The 24,800-nt window shown below is 36.4% G+C and overlaps 1 protein-coding gene across 8 annotated transcripts in view; it reads right to left on the bottom strand.

The window, feature by feature from the left end:
- LOC141544256 (cyclic AMP-dependent transcription factor ATF-7) overlaps positions 1-18,010 on the bottom strand; it is an 87,969-nt gene extending 69,959 nt beyond the window's left edge. For 4 of the 8 annotated variants that reach the window (XM_074270203.1, XM_074270205.1, XM_074270206.1 and 1 more), the window contains exon 1: positions 17,880-18,010. The gene's annotated coding sequence lies outside the window, so the exon portion shown is untranslated. The remainder of the gene's footprint in view (positions 1-17,879) is intronic. The other 4 variants (XM_074270204.1, XM_074270210.1, XM_074270209.1 and 1 more) reach the window with 4 other exon arrangements.
- Between the last annotated feature and the right edge of the window lie 6,790 nt (positions 18,011-24,800).

Genomic DNA, 24,800 nt, shown 5'->3' with positions numbered 1-24,800 from the left:
TTCAAGTACTTCTAGAGGACAAACCAGGATGAAGTGTTAACAGTCCTAAGTAAAAGGTTGGAAGGGAAAAAGGTTCAGACTAATGATTGCAATTAGATTTTTGGATTATCCAGTTTGTCATCATTTAAAAATCATCCAGGAACTCTTATCTTGCTCTTGTTTTCTTAGCCATTGGCTCCATTTCCACAAGAGCAGCGGATACTTTAGGATCTATAATCATTTTGTGAGGGAAAAGAGGAAGGGAATCTTTTCTGCTTTTCAAATTGGTCAACTGTTTATTGTATTGAGAAAGTTACTCCTGAATATGTTTCTGTCAGGGGAGGAAACAGGAACATGGAAACTTTTATATGGAAGGAAAGAATAAATTATGAGAAACAGATGAAGGTGATATTTTCAGAGAAACCTGGGAAGATTTGCATGAATGGATGCAAAGTAAGGTGAACAATATGAACCAAACAATTTGTAAAGGACAATGGTAAATGGAAAAACTTCCAAAGAATTAGGAATTCTTATCAGTGTAATGACCAACTGTGATTCCAAAGGAATAAAATATGCTACCTACCAACTGAGAGAAGTGAAGGACTCATGCAGAATAAACAAATAATATTTTGGGCAGGACTAATGCAGAAATTTGTTTAGATCGATTATGTTTGTAACAGTTTTGTTTTTCTTGGGGCAAAAAGTCAGAGGTGAGATGGGCAGACTTTTGATAATTGAAAAAAATAAAATATTTTAAAAAGTAAATTGTTAACAAAAATAAAATAAACTATTATCATTCCTATAACCCAAAGCATAGAAGTTGGACACATCTATCCAACTCTACATCTTGCCCACTGCTGAAAAAATGAAACATGTTTGCCTCCAAAGCATCCCTGAAAATGGATCCATAGGACTTGTAAAAAAAAAGACAAGACAAAAAAAGAACATCAAAAACATTACAACATGTGGAGAGAAAAACATGTGGGTTTGAGTGCATAGACTAGAGAAATTATATTTGGAGGTATGGAAAACTAAAAATATTTGCAAAGTTATTTTACTTATATTTACTTTTTATTTTCAAATAAGTTTCATTGATGTCTTTTGTTTTAGCATCAAGTCACTGCTGAGTATATTTTCCCCTACAATTTGGATATTTAACCCTCCTAGGAGTGATTAAAGACAGTTATCCAAAAGCTACTATCCAGAGATGTCTGAATTTACATACAACATTCTGCCCTCAGAGCCCCCTGCTTCAATGCCAAAGAGAACCCTGTCACCAGGCAAGTCACTTAACCCATTTGTCTCAATTTCCTCATCAGTAAAATAAGGGTAATAATAGCACCTATCTTCCAGGTCTGTAGTGAAGATCAATTGACATAATAACAGTAAAATGTTTAACACGGCACCTGTTAGCTAGCTGTGAAGAGAATGGATGTTTGAATATCTGTATTCCAGGACCATTACCGATTTTTCAGTCACCCAGAGTTTGCTTTCTTCTTTTGTTCATTTATTTTGTTGTAGTCATTTTATATGTATTTCTCTAACGATTCACTTATTTCACTGCATCAATTAAAACAAATCTCTGCAGGTTTTTCTGAATTCATCATTCCTTACTATACAATGTTTGATGACACTGTCATTAAGCTTGTTCAGTCATGACTCAATCTATATCCATTTTGTTACCTATTTCTTGATACTACAAAAAAGTGCAATGAATACTCTGGAGTGGGTGTGTCTTTCTGTCTTTGGTAAAAGGGTATAAACATAATATATAAGACACTGCTGTTATAAAGTCCAATCCCTTTAAGGAAATTGATGAATTATGTTCTAAGAGAATCTATTAAAATGAAATTCAATAGGAACAACCATAAAATCCTATATTTGGGTTCAAAAAAACAAATGCATGAGTAGGAGGTAAGGGAAGAATGGTTAAACAAAACTTCACATAAAAAAATCCAAATTTTGATTATATTAAAGGTTTTGTGCAACAAAATCAATGCAGCCAAGATTAGAAGGGAAGCAGAAAACTGCGGGGGGGGGGGGGGGGGGGAATTTTATATCCAAAGGCTCTGATAAAAAGCCTCATTTCTAAAATATATAGATAATTGGCTCAAATTTATAAGACTACAGGCCATTTTCCAGCTGGTAATTGGTTCAAGGATAGGAACAGACAATTTTTAGATCAAGAAATTAAAGCCATTTCTAGTCATGAAAAAATGCTCTAAATCATCATTGGTTAGAGAAATGAAATTAAGACAACTATGAGGTACCATGTCACAGCTCTCAAATTGACTAAGATGAAAAGTAAAGATAATGGTAAATGTTGTACAACAACATTTATTTTGTTTTTTGATATTGGGATATTTTGTTATTTGATATTGGGAAGCTGGAACACTAATACACTGTTGGTAGAGTTGCGAAATTATCCAATTATTCTGGAAAACAATTTAGAACTATGCCTAAAGGGCTATAAAACTGTACATATCTTTTGATCCAGTAGCATCTCTATTGGGTCTATGTCCCAAAGAGTTCATAAAAAAAGGAAAAAGACCCATGTGTGCAAAAATGTTTGACACAAGCCTTTTTCAGTGGCAAGAAACTGGAAATTGAATGGATGTCCATCAGTTGGGGAATGGCTGAATAAATTATGGTATATAAATGTAATGGGATATTATTGTTCTATAAGAAATGCTCAGCAGGATGATTTTAGAGAGGCCTGGAGAGACTTACAAGAACTAATGCTAAGTGAAGTTAGTAGCATCAAGAGAACATTGTACATAGCAATAAGAAGATTATGTGATAATCAACTGTGATAGACATTTTCAACAATAAGGTGATTCAGGCCAATTCCAATAAACTTATAATGGGGAGAGCCAACTGCATCCAGAAAGAGGACTATGGAGACTGAATGTGGATCACAACACAGTGTTTTCACCTTTTTTTATTATTGTTTGCTTGCATTTTTTCCCTTAACTTTTTTTCCTTTTTGATCTGATTTTGTCCTTGTGCAACAAGATAAATGTGGAAATATGTTTAGAAGAACTGCACATGTTTAACCTGGATTACTTGCTGTTTTGGGGAGGGAGGTAGAAAAAATTTGGAATACAAGGTTTTGCAAGAGTAAGTGCTTAAAAATTATCGTTGCATGCATTTTGAAAATAAAAAGCTATTAAAAAAAGAATTGAAGTTGTTTAACTTATATTGGATTACTTGCTGTCTAGGGGAGGAGGAGGAGGAGGGAGAAAAATTTGGAACACAAGGTTTTGTAAGGGTGAATATTGAAAACTCTTTGCAATGTAATTTGAAAAATAGTTATTATTATTATTTTTTAAAAACCTAGGGAACAGGTAGCCAAAAAGGATATCAAAATCTTAAACTACATTAATAAAGTATTAATGTCCTAAACAATGGAAATAGTTTTTTTTACTCTGACCTGACTAATAACATCAAATGGTTTATGTTTAATTATGAACATCACATTTTGCCAAGGAACTGAAAAACAAGATCAGGAATGGTGATCCAGCATGAGATACACAAAGAGATATATATCAATACGGTTTTTAGGTATTCGAAGACCTATTCAAAATTACTGATTTGACAGAAATTTTGTTTATTTAATTTGTTCCCCTTGATCTAAAATAGCAGAACTGGAAGCATGTATAGAAGTGAATCAGCCTTCAGCTAAATGTATGAAAAAAATCTCTTAATAATTACAGCTATCCAAAAATATAATGGGCTGTCTTGATAGATAAGGATTTTTCTCTCATCACTGAAAAACCATCAAGTCTAAAGGGTTTCATTGTCAGTTATGGGAACTAGTAACTCTTGAGGTTTTCTTTTATCTCCAACTATAAAATACTGTATAGGACAATCATAAATATTTTTGAAGTTACAAACTTACAATTTAATACCAAAAAATTGACATAAATCAAACTTTAAGTTAAATTGAAACCCAAGATGGACCAAGCATTCAAAAACAATATCTCCCTTATTCTTCCATCTTTTGAACCCCTTGCTCAGACAGCAATGAAAGAAGCTTCAAGATTAAATATTATTGGGAGGCATTCAACTTCAAGAAATGAAGACAGTGAAAACAGATTCAACAAGGCAAATGTCTTTTAAAAATCCAAAAACCATCAAAAAATTTAATAGCCTGAGTTGCTGCTGAGCTACCTTCTACTACGATATCAATAATAATGATAAAGTATCTGGCTATATAGTGTTCTAAGATTTGCAAAGTGCTTTCATTTGATCTCACTGATCAAAATCTCAATTACCTTCACAACAACCCTGTAAAGAAGGCTATAAGATTCCTGTTTTATAGATGAGGAAATTGAGAGAAGTCAAGCGACTTGTTCAGTTATATAACTGAGACAATGTTGTATTTGCAGTATTTCTCAGAATATTCAGAAAAAATGAAGGCTCTTCACACTACTTCTCTCCACAATGCACAATCTTACTACAGAGCTAACTTTCATTGCACACAAGAGTTTCGACATCTCGGAAATATACTATTCTTATTTTAGGAAAGGACTCAAACAAATATGTGTGATACAACACAGGTTTAAATGAATTCCAGAAAATAAAGGGCTAAGGGTTTATGCTGGAGGTAAGAGTGAGAAGTATATGATGCTGGGATTCATATTTCTACTCTAAAAAATTCTGGATTCCTACAAGTCTAGTTTACAATGTTTCATATTAGTGGATTGCCACAGTGATTTAAATATAGGCCATAATTCCCCCTTCTTATCCCTAAATCTGAACTATAATGGTGATTTCACAGGATATCAGATGCTATATAGTACAACCCAAATCTGACCCAAACTGCTCCACAAACAGTGCCCATCCAAGTTTCTACTGAGGAAGAAAATATGATCTCTTCAGGCAGCTCATTCCACCTGGATTTAGTTCATTATTAAGTTTTTCTTATTTTAAATGTAAATGTGCCTTTTTGTACCTATACCTTCTATACCACAATACAAGCATAATTTCTCTTCCTTATGACAACCTTTCAAACACCTGAAGACAGGAATAATATTTCCCATGTCTTCTTTTCTCCTGGCCAAATATTCCCATTTCCTTCAAGTAATGCGCATATGGCACATCGGAAAGCCCTGTCATCCTGGTCATTATCCTCTAGGTATTTTAAGTTCATTAATGTTCTTTTTAAAATGTGTTACCAGGATTGAACACAATATTCCAAATTTAAATTGGTTTGAACTATTACTTCTCCAGTATTATGGCTATGTCTGAATGAGTCTATAGCTTTTTTTCTTCTTCATATTACTGAGTTAAATTTATACTGAGTTTGCTAAAACCTCAAATCCTTTTCAGATAAACTGTTATCTAGCCATATCTCCTCTATCCTGTGCTTATAAAGTTGATATTTTAAATCCAACTGTAAAACACTACATCTTTCCCAATTAAATTTCATCTTATCAGAGCAACCCAGTGCTTTATCTAGACTGTTAATAGCTTTTTAAATAACCACTATTCGATTTGTTAGCTGTCTCTCCTTTTTGACATTTTTAAATACATGAATGACATTTATGCCTTCATCCAAATCACTGAAAAAAATGTTAAACAAGACATGGCCAGCACATTTATTCCTGAGGCACTCAAAAGACACAGATATCCAAACTGACAATGACCAGAAATTTATTACTTTGGGGTTTTGGCATTCAATTAGTTCTGAATTTGCTTAATTATTTCATGGTCCACTCCTATCCATCTTATCCGAAGAATTGTAGCTGCTCTCTTTTCATAGTGGCTAGAAATTGGAAGATGAATGGATGTCCATCAATTGGAGAATGGTTGGGTAAATTATGGTATATGAAGGTTATGGAATATTATTGCTGTGTAAGAAATGACCAGCAGGAGGAATACAGAGAGGCTTGGAGAGACTTACATCAACTGATGCTGAGTGAAATGAATAGAACCAGAAGATCGCTGTACACTTCAATGTTGTATGAAGATGTATTCTGATGGAAGTGGATATCTTCAACATAAAGAAGATCCAACTCACTTCCAGTTGATCAATGATGGACAGAAACAATTACACCCAGAGAAGGAACACTGGGAAGTGAATGTAAATTGTTAGCACTACTGTCTATCTACCCAAGTTACTTATACCTTCGGAATCTAATACTTAATGTGCAACAAGAAAATGGTATTTACACACATATATTGTATCTAGGTTATATTGTAACACATGTAAAATGTATGGGATTGCCTGTCATCTAGGGGAGGAGTAGAGGGAGGGGATAATTTGGAAAAATGAATACACGGGATAATGTTATAAAAAAAAATTACTCATGCATATATACTGTCAAAAAATTTATAAAAAAAAAAAAAAGAATTGTTGCTGCGGCAACAATTCAGTCATTTTTCAGTCCTATCCAACTCTTTGTGATACCATTTGCAGTTTTCTTGGCAAAAATAGTGGAGTGGTTTGCCATTTCCTTCTCCAGCTCATTTTCAGATGTAGAAACTGAATCTAACAGGGTAAAGTGACTCGCCTAAGATCATAAAGCTAGTGATGAGGCCACATTTGAGCTCAGAAAGATAAATGTTCCTGACTGTAGGCCCAGTGAATTATCTACTATGCCACCATAAGAATGAGAGACTATCAAGATGATATATAAACTATAACCAAATATTTTCACAAACTGGAAACCCTGTCAAAAAATGAAATGGGATTAATCTGGCATGACTTGTTCTTGCTGCCTGGTGATTTGTGACCAATTCCTTTTCTACACGTTCTTTAGCTATTCCTTTAATAATATATTATAGAATTTTGCTGGGAATAAAGGTCAAGCTTACTGGCAGCCTACATTCACTTTCCTTTTTGTGAAAATCAGGATGGATATCTTCTCCAGGCCTATAACCTACCTTTTCAAGATAACTGAGTTAATGTACTCTAGGATACAGTTTGTCTAGGCCTACTGACTTGAAATCATTAAGGGCAGCGAAGCATTCTCTTACTATCTCCCTTACCTTTTTGATAGGCCTATCTTTTCACAAAATGCCTACCATATGCTATTCATTATACTTGGCTCTAGGGAAACAAAGGCAAAAACCAAACATTCCTACCCTCAAGGAATTACATTCTATTGGAAGAAACAAAATATATACATACTAGTATATGTGAAATCTATACAAAGTAAATGCAAAGGACATCCAGGGTGCAACAAGAATGGTTCAACAAGAGTAAAACAATCAATATAATTAATCATATTAAAAACAAAAACATCCAAAATGATTATCTTAATGGATGTGGAAAAAGCCCCAGACAAGGCACAACATTCATTTAAACCAAAAAAATCTACAAAGTATAGGTACAGAAGGCCCCTTTACTGATATCATAAGGAATTACCTAAAACCTAAAGTCAGGCATCACATGCAATGGGGATACACTAAAACTTTCCTAAAAAATATGGGAATAAAACATTCTTTTGTTTTTTTAAATGTAGTTCTAAAACTTCGAGTAATAACAATAAGACAAAAGAAAAACATTTAAAGGCATTATGACAGGGAAAGATGGATGACTTAAGAAAATCTAGGGAATCAGCAAAAATACTGAGACAAGTAAATTTCCTCAAAGTTGGGGTATAAAATAAACCTTCAAAAAACAACAGCATTTCTATAAATCTAAGAGGCAAAAGTAGAATGGGAAATCCCATTCCAAATAAGTATAAAATACATAACTAGGGATCAATTTAGCAAATTGACTATATTCTATTATAAAGTGTTCCGAACTTACAGAAATAAAAGAACTTACATGGCTAGAGAAATATCAGTGCCCATGGCTGCGCTCTCCCAATACTACCAAAATTAATTTATACTTTTAACATTATACCTATCAAAATATCAAAGGGATGCTTTATGGAACTCAATATCAAAATTCACCTGGAAAAATAAAAGATCTAAAATATCAAGGAAAATTATGAAAAAGAGGTGGGGACAAAGAATAGCACTTCCAAATCATTAAAATTAACATATTGGCTAAAAAATTGAGAATGCTGAACAAAACAGATGAGACAAGGGAGAATTAGAAACAATGGAATTCATTAATTCAGAAAACAAATTACTTAGAAAAATTCCCTATGTAATAAAAATACCTAGGAAAGTAGTCTGGTAGAAATGAGGTTTAAACCAGTACCTATACTATATCCCATATACCATTTTAAATGAATACATGAACATTACATCAAAGCTTATACTATTAAAAAATAAGATAATGAAATCTCTCACTACCACAGGTAGGAGACATATGTGTGTATGTGTGTGTGTGTTATGTATATATGTGGAATAAATACACATCAGGGCATACAAAATCCATACAAAGGAAGATAACAAAGATAAGCAGGTGTATGCACATAACCAAAATAAACACAAGGTAATTATAGAGAAGAATGAAAAGGGAGAGGCACTAGTACTTCAAGGAGAAGTGAGAAGAAGAAATAGTGTGTTCCAGGAAAGGTTTCATTCCGGATATAGTACATGAGCTATGCTTTTAAGGTAGCCAGAATTCTAAGAGGTTTGAGATAAAGACTAAATTCTAGATAAATGAGACAACCCGTGCCATTGGGGATGGAGAGGACATTCTGTGTTTGACAGAGCTATGGTACCAGGAAGAAAGTAATATATGATTTTTCTTGAAAAGCAGGTTGGAACCATATTTTGACTAGTTTTAAATGCCAAATTGGGAATATAAATTTCATCCTAAACACTGGGAGGCCACTGAAGCTTCTTGAGCAAAGGAGTGACATGCTGAGAACTGTGCTTTTGAGTAACATTTTGAAGGCTACATGGAAGATGGACTGGAAAAAGAAATGATTTGAGACATCAAGAAGGAAGGACACAACAATTTGTTAAGCACTAAAGTAATTTGTCCAAGGTTACACAGCCGGTCACCGTCTGAAGCCGAATTTGAACTCAGATCTTTATTCTAGAAGGGAAGAAGAGGGGAATCTAAGAGAAGTGGGGGATGTAAAATTAGCAAGACTTGGCAAATGAAGACATATATATGGAGAGGGGGGGTAGGGAGAGAGAAAAAGAGAGGGAGGGAGGGAGGGAGGGAGGGGGAGAGAGAGAGAGAGAGAGAGAGAGAGAGAGAGAGAGAGAGAGAGAGAGAGAGAGAGAGAGAGAGAGAGAGAGGAGGGCAAGAGAGTGAGAAATCAGAAATAATACCAACACTTGCAAACTCAGGATCACTGACAAAGGTGGTATCCTCCCCTGGGGTTGGGGATAGAGGAGGGAAATGATGAGTTCCATTTTGGCCCAAATGAGGTTGTCTTTACCTGCAGACAATAGGATATTCAATTCAAAATGTAGAATAGGTAGTGGATAGGTGGAAACTAAAGCAGAGGAGAAAAGCAGTAAGAGAACAGAAGTAGAGAAAAGAGGCAAACCAAAAGAACTAATGACATTCCAGAGTTCCTAAACTCAAAAACAAGAGTATACTGATGTACTTCATTTTTATGCAATATGCATGTTTCATCATTTTTCTAAATTGAATTATTTTAAATACAAAAGTTAATTTATATTCTATCAACTAGGCATATTTACTGACCCTTTATGAATTTACACTATAACATCTGCTGCTTCTAGAATATTTTTTTAAAGTCTTTGTCATATACTTTGTATTGTCCATAACACACTGCATGATGTCTTGATCACATTAAGTTCTAAATAACTATTTGATAAATCAATACTCAGAATGACCCCAAAGGGAAAAATATCTATTAAATTAGTTAATTTGCAAATAGTTTAAGAATTTAATTTTTAAAAAATGTTTTAGTTTTATAAATATTGGCAATTTTATATGATTACAAATGGTAACTGTTAACCAGAATAACTTGATTTTCTCCTCTTATTGCTTGGTCGTTTTCAGTCTTGTCCTACTGAAAACTAGCATATTTGCTCTTTGTTGTTCAGTTATTTTAGTTCTGTCCAACTCTTGGAAGGAAGGGTTCTTGGCAGAGATAGTGGGGTAGTTTACCATTTCCTTCTCCAGCTCATTTTAAGATGAGAAAACTGAGGCAAACAGGGTTAAATGATTTGCTCAAGGCCACACAGCTAAGGCAAGATTTGAACTCAGGAAGATGGAGTCTTCCTAACTCCAGCCCTGGTATTCTATGTACTATTATCACTTAACTAATATTTCTCCTACCATGTAATATAGCATGTTTTTCACTTTAAGAGTTCAATTTAATATGAATGTGGTGAATCCTGCTACAATGAAGAATCCTGCTACAGTGAAGAATCTTGCTACAATGCATCTACATGTACCTTATATTCAAATTTTTTTTTACATATAATTTTCTTAAATTTAAATATACCGGAAGTATCAATTAACCTATTCAATTTGAGGGACTACAGTCCTTTCTATTAGTAGCACATGGGAATATTGCTTTGCTTTTAGGAATAAAGGGTACTATGGTACCCTAAACAAAATAGAGACAAGGTTGACACGAATTTTGGATATATGATTTAGACATGTAGAGAGAGCCACCAAAGAAGGGAGCTGATTAAAGTGGACTAAATCATTTTGCAGCACACAACAAAAAACCAGGAAGAGAAAAAAGAGATCAGACCAAATCACTGAGTCAGAAAACAAATGATTCAAGTTTACACGAAACAATTTTGTACTTTTCATTGAGGCAATTGCTCAAGAAGAAAGAAAAACTCTTTCCAAGTAAGGCTTTTAAGAATATACAAGAACCTTTATAAGATGTTCCCAAATAGTTTGGAATCAGGCAAAAGCAAAAGAGAACAGGAATCTATTGAAATGGCAGCAGGAAGCTAAACTATAAAAAGATTAAAGAACACTAAAATGTTGAATACCTAGTTTGGTCTCCTTATAGATTTTAAAAGCAGAAAAATTCCTGGAAACTCATAATACTTCATTCAAATTCTGTTCTTTTTCCTCTTCCTAACTTTTAGATGAATCATGCTCTCTAAAACAATAGAATCAGAATGGCAAGAAAATCCAGTCTTGGTATGTAATTTCATGAACACAGTCTACCGAAAAGTTTAAATGCTTTTAATACAAAACAGTTTGTAGACCAAAAACAAAAACAAAAGTCCTAATAAAAAATTTAGCGTCAAACTTAAGTAATAATCAGATGTCCAGTAGAGGATATTTGCATCATCATCCCAGAGTGACAACCATGAAAATTCTGACAATCTGACAATTTTTTTCTGAAGAAAAAAAGATCTATCTTACAGATCAATCCAGAGACTGACCACACAGTACTATAGATAAATATTTTACAACAGTGATCTGGCCGTATTTCTGTTCTTTCTAATTGAATCTTACCAGCTTCAAACACAGATTTACAAAACTAGAGGATTCTTGTTTTGCTTGTCCAGAACTTAAATGAGTTTGGTCTGAAGATAGAATATCAAGAAGTTGTTAGTGTCAGAACTGTTATGGAAAATAAGTTCAGATGAAGTATAAGCAAAGAGTAAACAGAAAAAAAAGGGGAAAAAACCTAGCTCAAAAGTACAATATCCAGTGTCATTCAAGTTTGATAAAAGTTTGAATGAATATTGGTAAAGTATTCAAGGATCAAGATGAATAATATGGAACACCAATACTGTCCTTAACAAATCATGCAGATTTTACAACAGAGTACATTCCAATTTCAAGACAGAATTGTGCTATGTCTAAATCTAAGGAACTGAGACCTTAAAAACATGAAAAATATTAGTATAGGACTATTCTTGTTTCTATGTGCCAATGAAAGTGAAAAATGCCCTATATGCAGATACTAGAAAATTTCATTCTCCAAAAGAAAAAAGGCTAGCGTAGGAGTTGGCAGATATTTAAACTTCCAGAAAGGTTCAAGCCTCAAGTTACCTTTCATCAAGAGCCTTCACAGTTAGAATTCAGTCAGTTGAAAAAAGCAGAATTTGGTAGACAAGAGAAACTTTAAGTACATATTGGAAAGGAAAGGGAATAAGCATATATATCTACATCTACTATGTACCAGGCAATGTGCTAGGAGCTTTCTAAACATTATCTCATTTGATCCTTAGGAGGTAAAGTACTTATTATTTATTATCCCCATTAATTATTCCCAGTCATAGCAAACAAAGGAGGCAGAAAGAGCTTAAATGATTCACAAAGGGTCACACAGCTAGTAACTGCCAGAAGCTGGCTTTGAAGTAATATCTTCCTAACTCAAGGCCCAGTTTTTGTACCATATGCTATCTAGCTAGCTATAGTATAACTTCAAATGAAGAAAAATATTTAGATGCAACAATAGCTATACAATAGAGAAAAAAACTAACAAAATGAGTCCATGATAGTGTATCGATAGTTTATTCTCTAAAGTGTTCTTATTTATCTACTTAAGCCTCAGTTTTGGTGTGGGGCTCTTTCCTAGAAGCCATATAAATTATCAGCATTAATAAAAACAGGGATATTAATAGCATTTACTTCTCAGGATTATGTAAGGATCAAATTAGAGAGCATGTATAAAGCATTTTATTTATCTTGAATTGTTACATAATTGTGAACTATCATTATTAAAAGTGGCTAGGAGACCCAGTAGATAAAGAGCACTAGATTTTTAGTCTGGAAGGCCTGACTTCAAATGATTCAAGTACTTAGCCGTGTGACCCTCGGCGAATCACTTAGTCTAGGCTGATTTCAATTTTGGAAGCTGTAAAATGGGGATAATAAGACCACCTGGTAGAGTTATTTTGAGGATCAAATGAGATAACATGCAAAATGTTTTGCACACCTTAAAATGTTAGTTATTACATAAGATGCTAAAATTATCTTCTATGCCATACCTTTTTTTTTTTTTTTAAAGAACTGAGACCATGTTTCTTCCTCAGAAAATGTTATAGACCATATACATTAAAAAATTATTAAAATTAATTTTGTGGCCATCTACGACTTAAGTAGAGCCACCTTAAAATGTACTAAAACAAAGTAAAGAAAAATCGTTGTTTTAGGCAAGTACTAAGGGAATGAGCCAAAAATTCAGAGGCAAAGGAAAATTTCTAAATAAAAGGGCAAATAAAAGAGAAAGGAAAGAAACTAAATAAGATGATTTAACAGAGAAAACTACTCTCAATACAAAATGTCCATGCGGAAAAAGGCAGAGAGAGAGAACGTCATACTAAAAATCTGAACATGCGAAATAACCCTGCTGCAAAAAATAAAATTGTATTTACAATGAAATATACATATACATATATATATACACATACACATATATATTTCATTTCACTTCTTCAAAAATTTTAGCATGACATTTAGATCAAAAGAAGGAGTTATTCCTCATTTCTCTTGCTTATATTTTGTTCTTTCATTCCCACTGGGTCAATGGAACTGTTTCAATTTTATTTTCCGTATAGTCTATTTCTCTTCCTGATTCTCCTTCTATAGGCATCTTAATTTGAGAAAGAATCTATGAATCCCAGGCCTGCAAAAGGATCTTTAGAGGTCATTAATCCATCTTTCTGCTTTCCCCACAGAACCTCACTCAAACAATGTCATATTTATGAGAATTTATCAAGAAAAAGCACATCTTTCCTCTGCTGTTATATCTATACCATTTTAAATTGTACTTAAAATGCTTCCATTCACAATTTGCAACATTAAGAAAAACAAAAAGGTGCCTTAGAAGATACCTTAATATTATTTTTATTAAGTAAGATAATCAAATGTAAATTTGATATCTAAAATTAACTCTCAAAAAATATATTGTCACTTAAGTTGGTCCATAATTACCAGGCTGAAGAGGAAATCTATCCTGAATGTAGAACTAATAATCTCTAGCATATTGTATAATATATTTAGAAAACTACATTTAGATTAACATCTAAACTTGTTAATGGGAATGAATGAGTAGGTGGGAAAGTGTAGAAGACCTTTGTCCAATGCTAAATTCTGACACTAAATGTATATTAATGGGCAAGTTCCTTAAGATTCTTCAACTGTAAAATAGGGATGATAAAAGTAGTTACTTTGAAGGGTTGTTATGAGATCAAATCAAATATTTGTAAAGTTCTTGCCATCTATTAAGTGCTTGTCCCTTCCTCTTTTCCTGAACAAAATAGCTCTTTTCTAAAGTTTCACCCTTCTAGACCTCAGTTTACTAAGGGATTGGGTTAGACAATGTCTAAAGTCTCTACTAGATCTAGGATAGTGGCTATTTTTTCCCACCTATTTTGGGGGAATAAATTTCACTGATGAATTAATTCTTTTAATCTTGAGAGGATTTCCAGAGATCTAGTGACAAGGAATTTTAGAGTACTGTGTAAATAGAAGCATAAACTGTCTACCTAATGAAGCATGTGCTCTAGGAATGACAAAAACTGTGGGAAATATGTTTTAGTGACATAAATTTATCACTTTCAGTCACTGGAATTTACACCGTCCTTAAATAAAAAAGTGAGCACTCTTTAAAGGAAGGCACAATTTATAATGGTTACCAGTTAAAGAAAACTGAGAAATCATTTTTCTTAAAATGTTTAAAAAGGATTGGATCTCAGACTTCAAAGTACCATTACTTGAGAAACTAAAACCAATAAACTGCATTTTCCCTCATAAAATCAACTTTTTAAAAAATTTCAGTTTTATTATCTTTTAAGAAATTCAAGAACTATCTGTCCTACACACCCACTGCCCTACAGTTTCAAGAAGAGTACAGAATCTTTTGTAAAGATGTAAGTGGTTGTGATTTTTGTTCTTTCACTTTACCTAAAACTTCCTGGCAAGAAGGCCCCTCCTTATCAGAATTGGATAGGAGACTACAGTACCTCTGGCTCCCTCCCACTGCAGCCAAGGAAAAATTTCGTCTTGACATGCATTGAACAATAACTTGTGAGAATTTCAAAGCAGCTGTGCACAGACAGAGCCAAGGACTTTACTTGAGGCAAAGTTGTAGCTTAAGACTTAGTTTTTTTTTTTTTTTTTAACCCCACCATTTTTGGTGTTTTATACTGTAAGAAAGAGAATAAAATATGCTATTTAGTTTAAAGGCTATTAAGTTTAAAAGCCATAATGAACAAAGATTCTTAAAAACTACAATACAGGAGCAGCTAGGTGGCGCAGTGGATAGAGCACCAGACCTGAAGTAAGGAGGACCTGAGTTCAAATTAGGTCTCAGACACTTAAGCCTTCCTAACTGTGTGACCCTGGGCAAGTCACAATTGCCTCAGCAAAATAAATAGATATAAATCACTTTGAGATATAAACTTTGATCTTGAAGGTGAAAAAATTAATATATATACTCTCTAGTAGTTTTGATGAGTATTAACACCAGAAGCTGAAAAGTGAATTATGCCTTATCTTTACTAAGCACAAGTCAAAGCCATAATTTGAGATAAAGGGGATAAAATAAATAATATTTTTCTTATTCACTTAATATTTTGATATTGCTAATGGTCAAACTGTTAGAGTAGTGCTCATGTGCACTAAAGTGGTAATAATATGAAATATTGGATCCCAACAAAACAATTCGAAAACTAGGCCATTAATTTTGATCTTAATTTACTATAATGGCAGTTTCCTACAAAGGAGATAAAAAGTTTCAACAAGAGTTGAAACACTTCTACTGAAACCAAATTGGGAACACTAAAATATTTTTGAGGGGAAAGTATAGTTGTTATTGTTGTTTTAACTAAAGCTATATTTTGTTGGCCTATGAAACTGAAAAGAAAAATCTGAGTAATAGCACAGACAAACTAATTGGTTGCATTTATTCCAATGAACTCTTAAATCAGAGGCAGATACTGAAAAAATTTAAAAGAATCTTTCTGGATTCAAACTGTCTTTTATATTCAAACTATAGTTTGCAATGAACTTCATTTACTTTAAAACTTTCATGCTCAAGAACAAAATGCTTAATTTCCACTTATCTTGACCCCAGCTAATTTATGGTACAATACAGAAAAAAAATTTTAATTTTCAATTTTCTTATTTTTGGTGAAATCTGTTATTTAGTTGCACTTACCACCTTTCCCCCATGCCCATGATGGTATATATCACATGATGATATAGGCATGATGGTATATTGCAGAAGTGTCAAAACACTCGGCAGCATGGGATCCAGAACACCCTAAGTGTCACTAAAATCAGATTAAAATGTTGCTCCTTTCTGATTTTTAAGTGTTGGTATACTAATCAAAAGAGAAATATATAAATGTGTATTTTTGAATATGCTATCTGAAGGGATCCTTCTCTATGGTTTAGGTGGCCCCCTTTATATTGATTGATAACTTTTTTTTTTTTTTTTTGCTAAGGCAATTGGGGTTACCTGACTTGCCCAGGGTTATCATGAAGGGTCTGAATCCAAATTTGAATTCAGGTCCTCTGGACTTCAAGGCTGGTGCTCTCTCCACTTAGACACCTAGCTGCTCCCTCCCCCTTTATAGTGTTAAAATTTGATAGGGAGTTGCCCAAGCAGCCAGAAGACCAGGATTCAAGTCTCACCTACCAACAACACTGGCAGATGTGACCTGAGGCTAATTTTTAAAAGGTCACCCTCAGCAAGAACAGAGGGAATTCTCTCAACTGGGAGTTTCCTATATCAATAAAATCAAAGATCCAGTTCCTATCCCTAAACTCTAGAAATCTTCTCATTTACCATCTCCTGGACCATGCAGAAAAAGTTTAAATTTCATAAAACAAATGTATTTTGGGGCTTTTCATGTGTTTAACTGGAAGACTGCTAATGCCAGTCAAGGTAGATTGCTGAGAACATAGTACACTCGCAAATTTACACTTGTTGAGGCAAGGCCCTCTTTAAGTAGAAAAAAATGAACTTTTAAATTAGAAAAAAGAAACGAAATTAGACATGGGTGAAGGGACAGTCTAGGATTAGGGAAAGGTTTGGGGCATAAAAATAACAATTCAAAGCTAAGTATTCCTTCCTAATGAGCCCCACCTAGGAGAGCTCACATTCCACTTCTAGATCTGAGTGAGGGGTAAAAGGCGACAAATGTTTATTCCCATCCTCGCGTTTACCTTTTATTCACTGCTCATGTTACTCTATTCCATCTCCCAACTTCTCCCCATTTAAGTCCACCCCCTCACTCTATTCAGTACTAACTGCCCCCCCACTTTTGACGTCTAGACCAAATGCTTCCCCATGTCCTCTACCTTTTCATTTTCCCTCTGCTCCCCAAATTCTAAGTCCCTAGCCTTAAAAAAATAACGCGTACATCCCCCCAACCACACCCTAGTCTACCCTCCCACCCTTAAAAAACTTCGTGCCTAATTCCCACAGTTCATGCCAGATTGGATGCTTTGACAATCTTCCCCTCCCCAGAGCCATCCTCTTCACCTCACTGTATACCTCCTGCCAACCTAAATGCTCCTGCTAACCCCAGTGATATCCCCGCTGCACAGCCCCCCCAGGCTCCAATACCATATCTCCAACTCCTCACAATTCTGGGCCACCTCCCCTTTTTTGAGTGCTCCACCCTCATTCCATGACCTTTCCACTAACTAGACTCCCCCTGCTCTCGAGTCACTCTCTCTATTCCCGACCACAGACCCCGGACCCCGACCGGGTCCCAAGGGGCCACTCACCACCCCACTTCTCCCCTCACTTCAGGCCCCTGGCTCCGCCCCCTATAAAGGGAAGACTGGGAGGGGGGAGCCCGAAGGGAAGGGGGCATCCCGCTTCAGCTTAAAGACAGTTTCCCATTGGTCTATGCCACCGCCAATCCCCGCTACCTTATCGCCCATTGGTTAATCCTTAACCATGGCCCCACCCCCTCTCTTTAGAGAGGCCCGGCCACCGCCTCAGCGCCCCCCCCGTTCAGCACAGACTTGACTAAGAGACCCTAGCCTGGGGCAGCAGGACCTACTCGGAGTCAGGGGTACACTGTTATCAAGGCTCCGGTCCGGCGGCACTACCGGAACTCACCTGCCGGTAGCTCCGCCACCTACCGCGCTCAGTGCCCGCGTTCTCGCTCTGGGATCTTCTCCCACCTCAGCGTAGCAGACACTTTACTCCCGTCCGGCCTGGCGCGCTCACCTCTCGCGAGATGTCCCCAGGGTTGGGAGGGCGAAGGAGGGAGGGGGGAAGGGCGGGATCTGCGGGGGCAGGCCCAGGGAGCCACCGGAGAGGCGGAGCCTCGGGTAGGGTAGAGCGGGGACGCCTAGCACGTGCTGGGCTGCTTGGGAAGAACTCCATAAAAATGGGCCTGCGCCCGCAGGTTTGTAAATTTCAGAGATCCGTAGGCAGACTTTGTGGTTACGAGAAAAGCCTCTTTAGGGGAGAGCTTCGCAGCCTGAGTCCCCACAAGACCATAAAGAGCCTAGGCGCCTTTTTCTGCCTATTTTAAAAAGTGTTATCGTTATCATTATCTCAGGTCGACTTGGGAGAGGAGGCTTTAAGAATATGAGCATCATGTCTCTCCAGTGCTGGAGGTGGAGGCAAAAGAACTGAGTTCAAATTCAGCCTTAAACACCTACTTAGAGCAGGGCAATTAACTCAGTTTGTTCAACTGTAATAAAATGGATATAATGACAGCACCGCTCCCAAGCGCTATCCGGATATAGTGAGAGAATATTTGTGAAGCCCTTAGCATGGTGACTGCTCCTTTCGGTAGCCACTTAATAAATGTTTCCTCACTTGCAAAATATTTTATTAGAAGTCCACAGTCCTGAAATAAAAAACGACTAAAGACTGCCCAAGGAAGTGATGAAAGGTCAGGGAGGTCAGGGACATCATGACTGCCACACAAACAACTTAGTGAAGTGGGTAATACATGACATCAGAAAATCTTGATTTCTGATCTGCCTTGTGACTTCAAAAGGCCAAACTTCGTTTAGCTCGGTATCTTTAACGATGAAAAGGGGCTCAGTTCAATTCTGAAATATTTATTAAGCACCTTCTGTGTGCCAGTCATTGGCTCATCGATTCTTTAAATGCCTACTAAGAAATGTGATATGGGGGGGGGAGGTAGTAAACTGGGTCCCACTCGAAAATCTTGAGCAGAGGAATGACATTCAGAACTGTGCTTTAGAAAGATTAATTTGACGTGGCAAATAGAATGAATTTGAAGGGGCAAGTGCTAGAGGTAAGGTGATAAAATTGAGGGAATAGATGTAACATGTAGTTTTTGAGCTATAAGCAATAGAACTTGATTGAATATGGGAAGTGAGGGAAAGGGAACATTTAAAGACATTTGAGGTTTTCAAGCTTTGGTGACACCATTAAGATTGGTGGCACCATTACGAAATGAGGAAATCATAATGAGAACATATTTTAGGGGGAAGAAAGTGTAGTTTGCATGTTGAGTTTGAGATTCTGATAATACCTTTACTCTTGAAACGAAGGTCAGGAATTTAGAAGATAAGTTCAAGTAGAAGTACCGTGAAAGGTGTTAGTTTGGATGGAATCCCAAGTTACTTTAGAATCTTTGTGCAGATGGATAAGCTCCTTTAAAATGTTTGGGCTTCAGTTTTCATGGGTAGATTAGAGGGCTGGATCTGGAAGTCAAGAAGACCTGGTTTTGACATTTAAAACTGTATTACACACATGTAGTTGAAACTTTTTGAAACTTATTTTTCTTGTCTGTAAAATAAAATATTTATCATATTGATTCCATGGAATTCGTGAAGCTGAAATTTAAAATTTTATATATATGTGTGTGTGTGTGTGTGTGTGTGTGTGTGTGTGTGTGTGTGTATGTGAATGCACACATTTGTGTATATGTATATAGACATATAGACATATATATGTAAATTTGCAACCTTTAAAATGCCATATAAATCAGAAGAGCTGGAATGATTATCAGAGACCACCTTCAATCCAACATTCTCATTTTACAGATCATGAAATGGAGATCCAAGGAAGCTGTGATTTGGTTAAGGTCACACAGGCAGATAAGTGTTAAGGTGAAATTTGACCGAAAATATTCAGCATTCTTTCTATTGTAATGCAATATCAGTTTTTGTAATCAGCAAAATAATGAATCTAGTAGATAACTTTTTAAGTTAGAGGACATTCTAGCTCCAACTCTGCTATTGTGGGCTATCTCTGAGAGCCATTTGCTCAGAGATGTTAGTTAAAGTTATGGATATGATTGTAGTGGCCAAATGGGAGAGAGAAAGATTCAAATATTTTACTACTCAAACTACTCCAGGCAAGTCACAACCTCTCCAGAGTCTGATTTCCTTATCTGTAACTTTCAACTCTCAACTCTTCTTTGAAAAGAAAAGGTTGCTCAGAATAGTAAGCTAGAGAATGCCAGTGTTTAGAGGACTGGATAGGAAAGGGGTCCCAAACAGAAGAGGTGAGGGGGGAACTAGAGGATCTAAAGGTGCAGGAATGCTCTACCAGCGGTGGCCTCTTCATCTACCCTCAATACAATGCAACTATTTCTAGGCTGGAACCCTAGCTCAACTACCAACAGCATCTGAAGGCAGGAAGAACAAGTCTGACTGATATCCTGTGGGAAGGGAAGGAGGCTAACAAAGATAGAGAATAGGCCAAATATCCTTGGACCTTTGGGGTCTCTAGCCACCTTGCCTGGGCAGGATACTTAGAATGAAATTTGTCTCCTCCCCAACCTCACAAGGAAAACCCAATGGGAGGCCTCCCAGGCTCCGGAATGCCTCGTCCTTTCAGGCAGGAACCCCATGCCAAAGCAAACAATCCCTGCTCTGCGATTGTGCTCTGACTGGGGTGGGGGAGAACAAAGCTCTCTTTCTTTGCTTCCCCAACTCTGTGGCTCCAGCCAAAGGCGCTGTTTACACAATCTTCCCTGGTGAAGGATTTGTTCCCTTTCTCTGGGTTGCAGCTGGAAAAGAAAGACTCCTTCTCTGCCTACTGCTTTTCTTTGGCCCCCTAGGCAGGGGAGTCCCCAGTACCTGAATTTCTCACCACCTTCTCCTCCTCTCTTCAAGATGTCAACATGTTTAGAAATCACTCTATCTCTGTGGGGAGAGATAGTACATGAGAGCTTAGTACTAATAGGAAAAAGACCAGACATGGCTATGATTTGGCTAAGAAAGGGGTTCACTAGCAGATGAGGGAGGACTGGAGATATTAGGAGTGTCTCATTTTTCGCCCCATTCTAACTTCATTCAACATTGCTCATTAAGTTTCTCCAAACTCAACACTGGGGCAGAATTAACTTAATTTGTAAATCCCAGGGTAAATTCTAGCTTTTGATTTACAGGAAATAGAATGAGTAGGAGGAAATTAATGTGTTGAGGAGGGGACTTTTATTTAGCACTCAATTTAACACTTCCATAGAACACTTGTCTTTTTTTCACACCCTGATCATTCCAGTCCAATCTCTTCCCTCCTTTTCTGGACTATTATTAACAGCCTCCTGAAATTGATCTTCCTGTCCCCAATGTCCCCCCTATTAATTTCATAGTCTATCCAGCTGATATTGCTAGTGCTAAAACATATGGCCAGGTCTGACCATGCTCAAGAAGCTTCCAGGGCTCTCCATAGCTCTTGAGATAAAATACAGACTCTTCTGTTTGGCATTTAAGGCTCTTCACAATTTGGCTCCAGATTATCTTTCCAGGCTGATTTTCCATTCACTCTCAGAGTCTCACTGTTGTTCCCCATGCATAGTTTATCTTGTACCTGGTATGCTCTCCTTCCTAATCTGAACCTCCCTGTTCTTTTCAAGGTCTAGTTCAAATACTACTTTCTTCAGTAAGAGACTTCCAATTGTTTGTGCTCCCCCGGCATTTTTGTGTTTATATACGTACGTGTGTGTATGTGTGTGTGTGGTGAAGGAATCTAATTCTCTGCATACCTGTTTCACCCTCTGTAAAATGGAGATAATAGCTTTCAAGTTTGGTATGAGGATCAAACAAGATATTTGTAAATATTTAGGTTAGCACCTGACACACAGTAGGTATTTAATATATACTTAGTTCCTTCTTCTCCATGCCCACATATCCTAATCATGAAAATGTATTTTCTTAGATTGTTTTCTTTTACAAAAACTTTTCTATTCATACCTTCAGTGCCTGGCACATAGTAGGATTTTAATAAATACTTAATTGTTTTTTTCTTTTTTCTCCTTTTCTTTTCCTGAGGCTGGGGTTAATTAAGTGACTTGCCCAGGGTCACACAGCTAGGAAGTGTTACGCGTCTGAGCCAGATTTGAACTCGGGTCCTCCTGAATTTAGGGCTGGTCCACTGCGTCACCTAGCTGCTCCAATACTTAATTGTTGAGAAGAGGAAATCCTAGAGAATTTTCTGAGAAATTTACTGATTTACCAAATTCCAATTGGTAAATCAGTAAGTGAAGAATAGTATGGATAGAAAACAGGAACATCAACCCTTCTAAGCACTTTCTGGACTTGATCCTGATTATCCTTGGTAACATCTCCAGGAGACAAGGATTCTCTGTTCCATTCTACACACTGGCAGGAAATAAAGCATGGAAAGGGAACCAGATTCATCTTATCAAAGCTATCAATGTCATAAAAAGTCCTCAACTCCCATTCTGGTCTCTCCTGTCAGGCTCAGCCGCCTTCCACTATTGTAGACTTCCTTTAAATTGGATCCCCACTGGCTGTTTTTGCTGTTGCTAAGGGAGCACTGAGCTCACGGTTACCCTTTGAGCTGGTGTTTTGGAAATTCAGTCACTGTTCAGCTGCTGGGAGATGTTGATGGAAAAGCTGTGGGGGGCATGGAGGGGCTGCAAGGAGAGGAGTCAGGAGGCTGTCCTTGAGTTCCACACATGTGCTCCTCCCCCCTGCCCCTGAACAGGGTCTGCAGCAGTAGTTTCTCTGAAAGCAGCCACAGTTCTTGGAATGCTCCAATGAGTACTGGTTATAAATATCCATGATGGGGGACAGAGATGGGCTGACTCAGGGAGGAGCAAGACTCAGAAGTTTAGAAGAGAGGAGGCCCTAACTCTTTTCTAACTAGCAACAAGGCAAAAAGAAAACTTAATAGTAGACCAAAATGAACTTGACAGTAGATCAGAAAACCATCAACTTTTAAAGATGGCAGAATAGTTAATTAGAGAAGTGGAATCTACTTGACTAATGAATTTTAAATAATACTTAACTGAAGAAAAGGTAAGACCATCCTCATCTTCCTTTCTGCCTTTTATCTCTCTCTGGGTTGAGTTACATGTGAAATTAAGAAAAAAACTGTGTGATATCAGTCTTCTAAGATCTAATCTTTAGATGGGAAAATTATTGTACTTGTATTTGAGAAAAAATTTCTTTGAACTCATTCATCAAGTGAAGAATTCACTATATTATTTAACCATTCTTAGGAATTAGGGGAGCCTCTAAATTTTTTGGCTTAAAAATGTTCTTCTTACTTCTCTTAAAGAGAAAGTAATATTGCCTCTGGGCCAAACCATCAGTGTTGATCCTGAACATTCTCCTTATCCTAATAACCTTGAAAAGACCTGAAACTCATAAATATACATCCAAGCAGGGATTCTTCCTGCTTAGCATATAGATGATTTTCAATTATCATCTACTTTTAATTAGGATGATAGAAACTTAATGACACTCCTCCTGGCACATAAATATCTACTGAAGAGTGGGGGATAAGACATCATTTCACCAGAAGTTTTCCTAGGCTCCAAACTGCTCCAAGTCCAACTACTGTTTTTATGAAATGGGAACAACCTGCTTTCATCTCAAAAACTAGGAAAAGCTCTCCATGGAATGCTCTCAGGTCTTTGGATCATTAATACAAAGACAATTACAATTATTGGAATCAAACGGGACAATATATTATATGATATAAAGCGAGATGGGAATATAAAAACATGATCTAATCCAGAAGTGTCAAACTTCACGTCAAAATTTCTGATTGCCCCCAATCAGATTAAAATGTGATTGAGAAATGGTTAACAAAAAATAGAATCCAACATGTCAATTTGTGAGTTTTCTAAGTCAATAGTGGCCTGCAGGGATGTTTCTATTTTGAGTTTGACACCACTGATCTAGTACCACTCTTTATTATTTTTTTAAAGTTGCAGAATCTGAGGTTCAGAAAGATTTAATAGCTTTTCCAAAGTCATCCAATAAATGCTAAGCCAGGATTTGAACCCAGGCCTTCTGATTTCTACTACAGTACTTGTTACTAATGTCAACTTTTCATTCTCTTAAAGTAAAAAAATTTGTGTTTTTTTTTTCCAAAGATAAAAGAAACTACTGCTCAGTTTTAGTGATAAAATGAAATCTGGATTTCAAAGGGAAAAAAGCTGCAGAAAGAACACATAGATACATTATAAAATAAATGAAGGGAAAGGGAGCTAGAGGTCTCCCCTCATTGTCTTAACACTCAATTTACAAATGAAAGAACCAAGGCCCAAAATAGTGACTTGCAGATTAAAATTATGTTTAAAACACTAAAAAAAAATTGAGCTCAGAGAGATTGTTAATAGCTTATCAGTTAAGTGTGTGGCAGAATTAAGACTAAAACTTTTGAATAGCTTGACAGTTCCTAGGGTAAGATTATTCCCACTTTGTAGATATGAAAATCAATGATTCAAAGCTGGTAGCAGATCTGAGATTAGGCCTCTATCTCATAATTTCTAATCAGGCCATAAGGCCAATTCAGAAACAATAGCAACATTTTCCTATGGATCTGAATTTAGGAGGGACTAAGTGTATATCACTAACATTAGACCTAGCTCCTTGGTTTAGAAGAACTTCCCTTCACCCTCAACCTGCTCAAACTTGGACTGCTAATATGTATCCCTTGGGCCCAAGTGCCAGAGGATTGGGGTTGTCCTGGAGCCTCCTGAAGGAATTCACATCTTGCAACACAATCTCATCATCCACCTTAGAGAAAAGTAAAATCTTCAAGTTACTGGCTTAAGTAGTCATGGTG

This window comes from Sminthopsis crassicaudata, chromosome 5, assembly GCF_048593235.1.
Source record: "Sminthopsis crassicaudata isolate SCR6 chromosome 5, ASM4859323v1, whole genome shotgun sequence".
In the NCBI taxonomy this organism is placed as follows: Eukaryota; Metazoa; Chordata; class Mammalia; order Dasyuromorphia; family Dasyuridae; genus Sminthopsis; species Sminthopsis crassicaudata.
The sequence above is the reverse complement of the archived record's forward strand: the minus strand, read 5'-3'. Positions and strand labels throughout refer to the sequence as shown.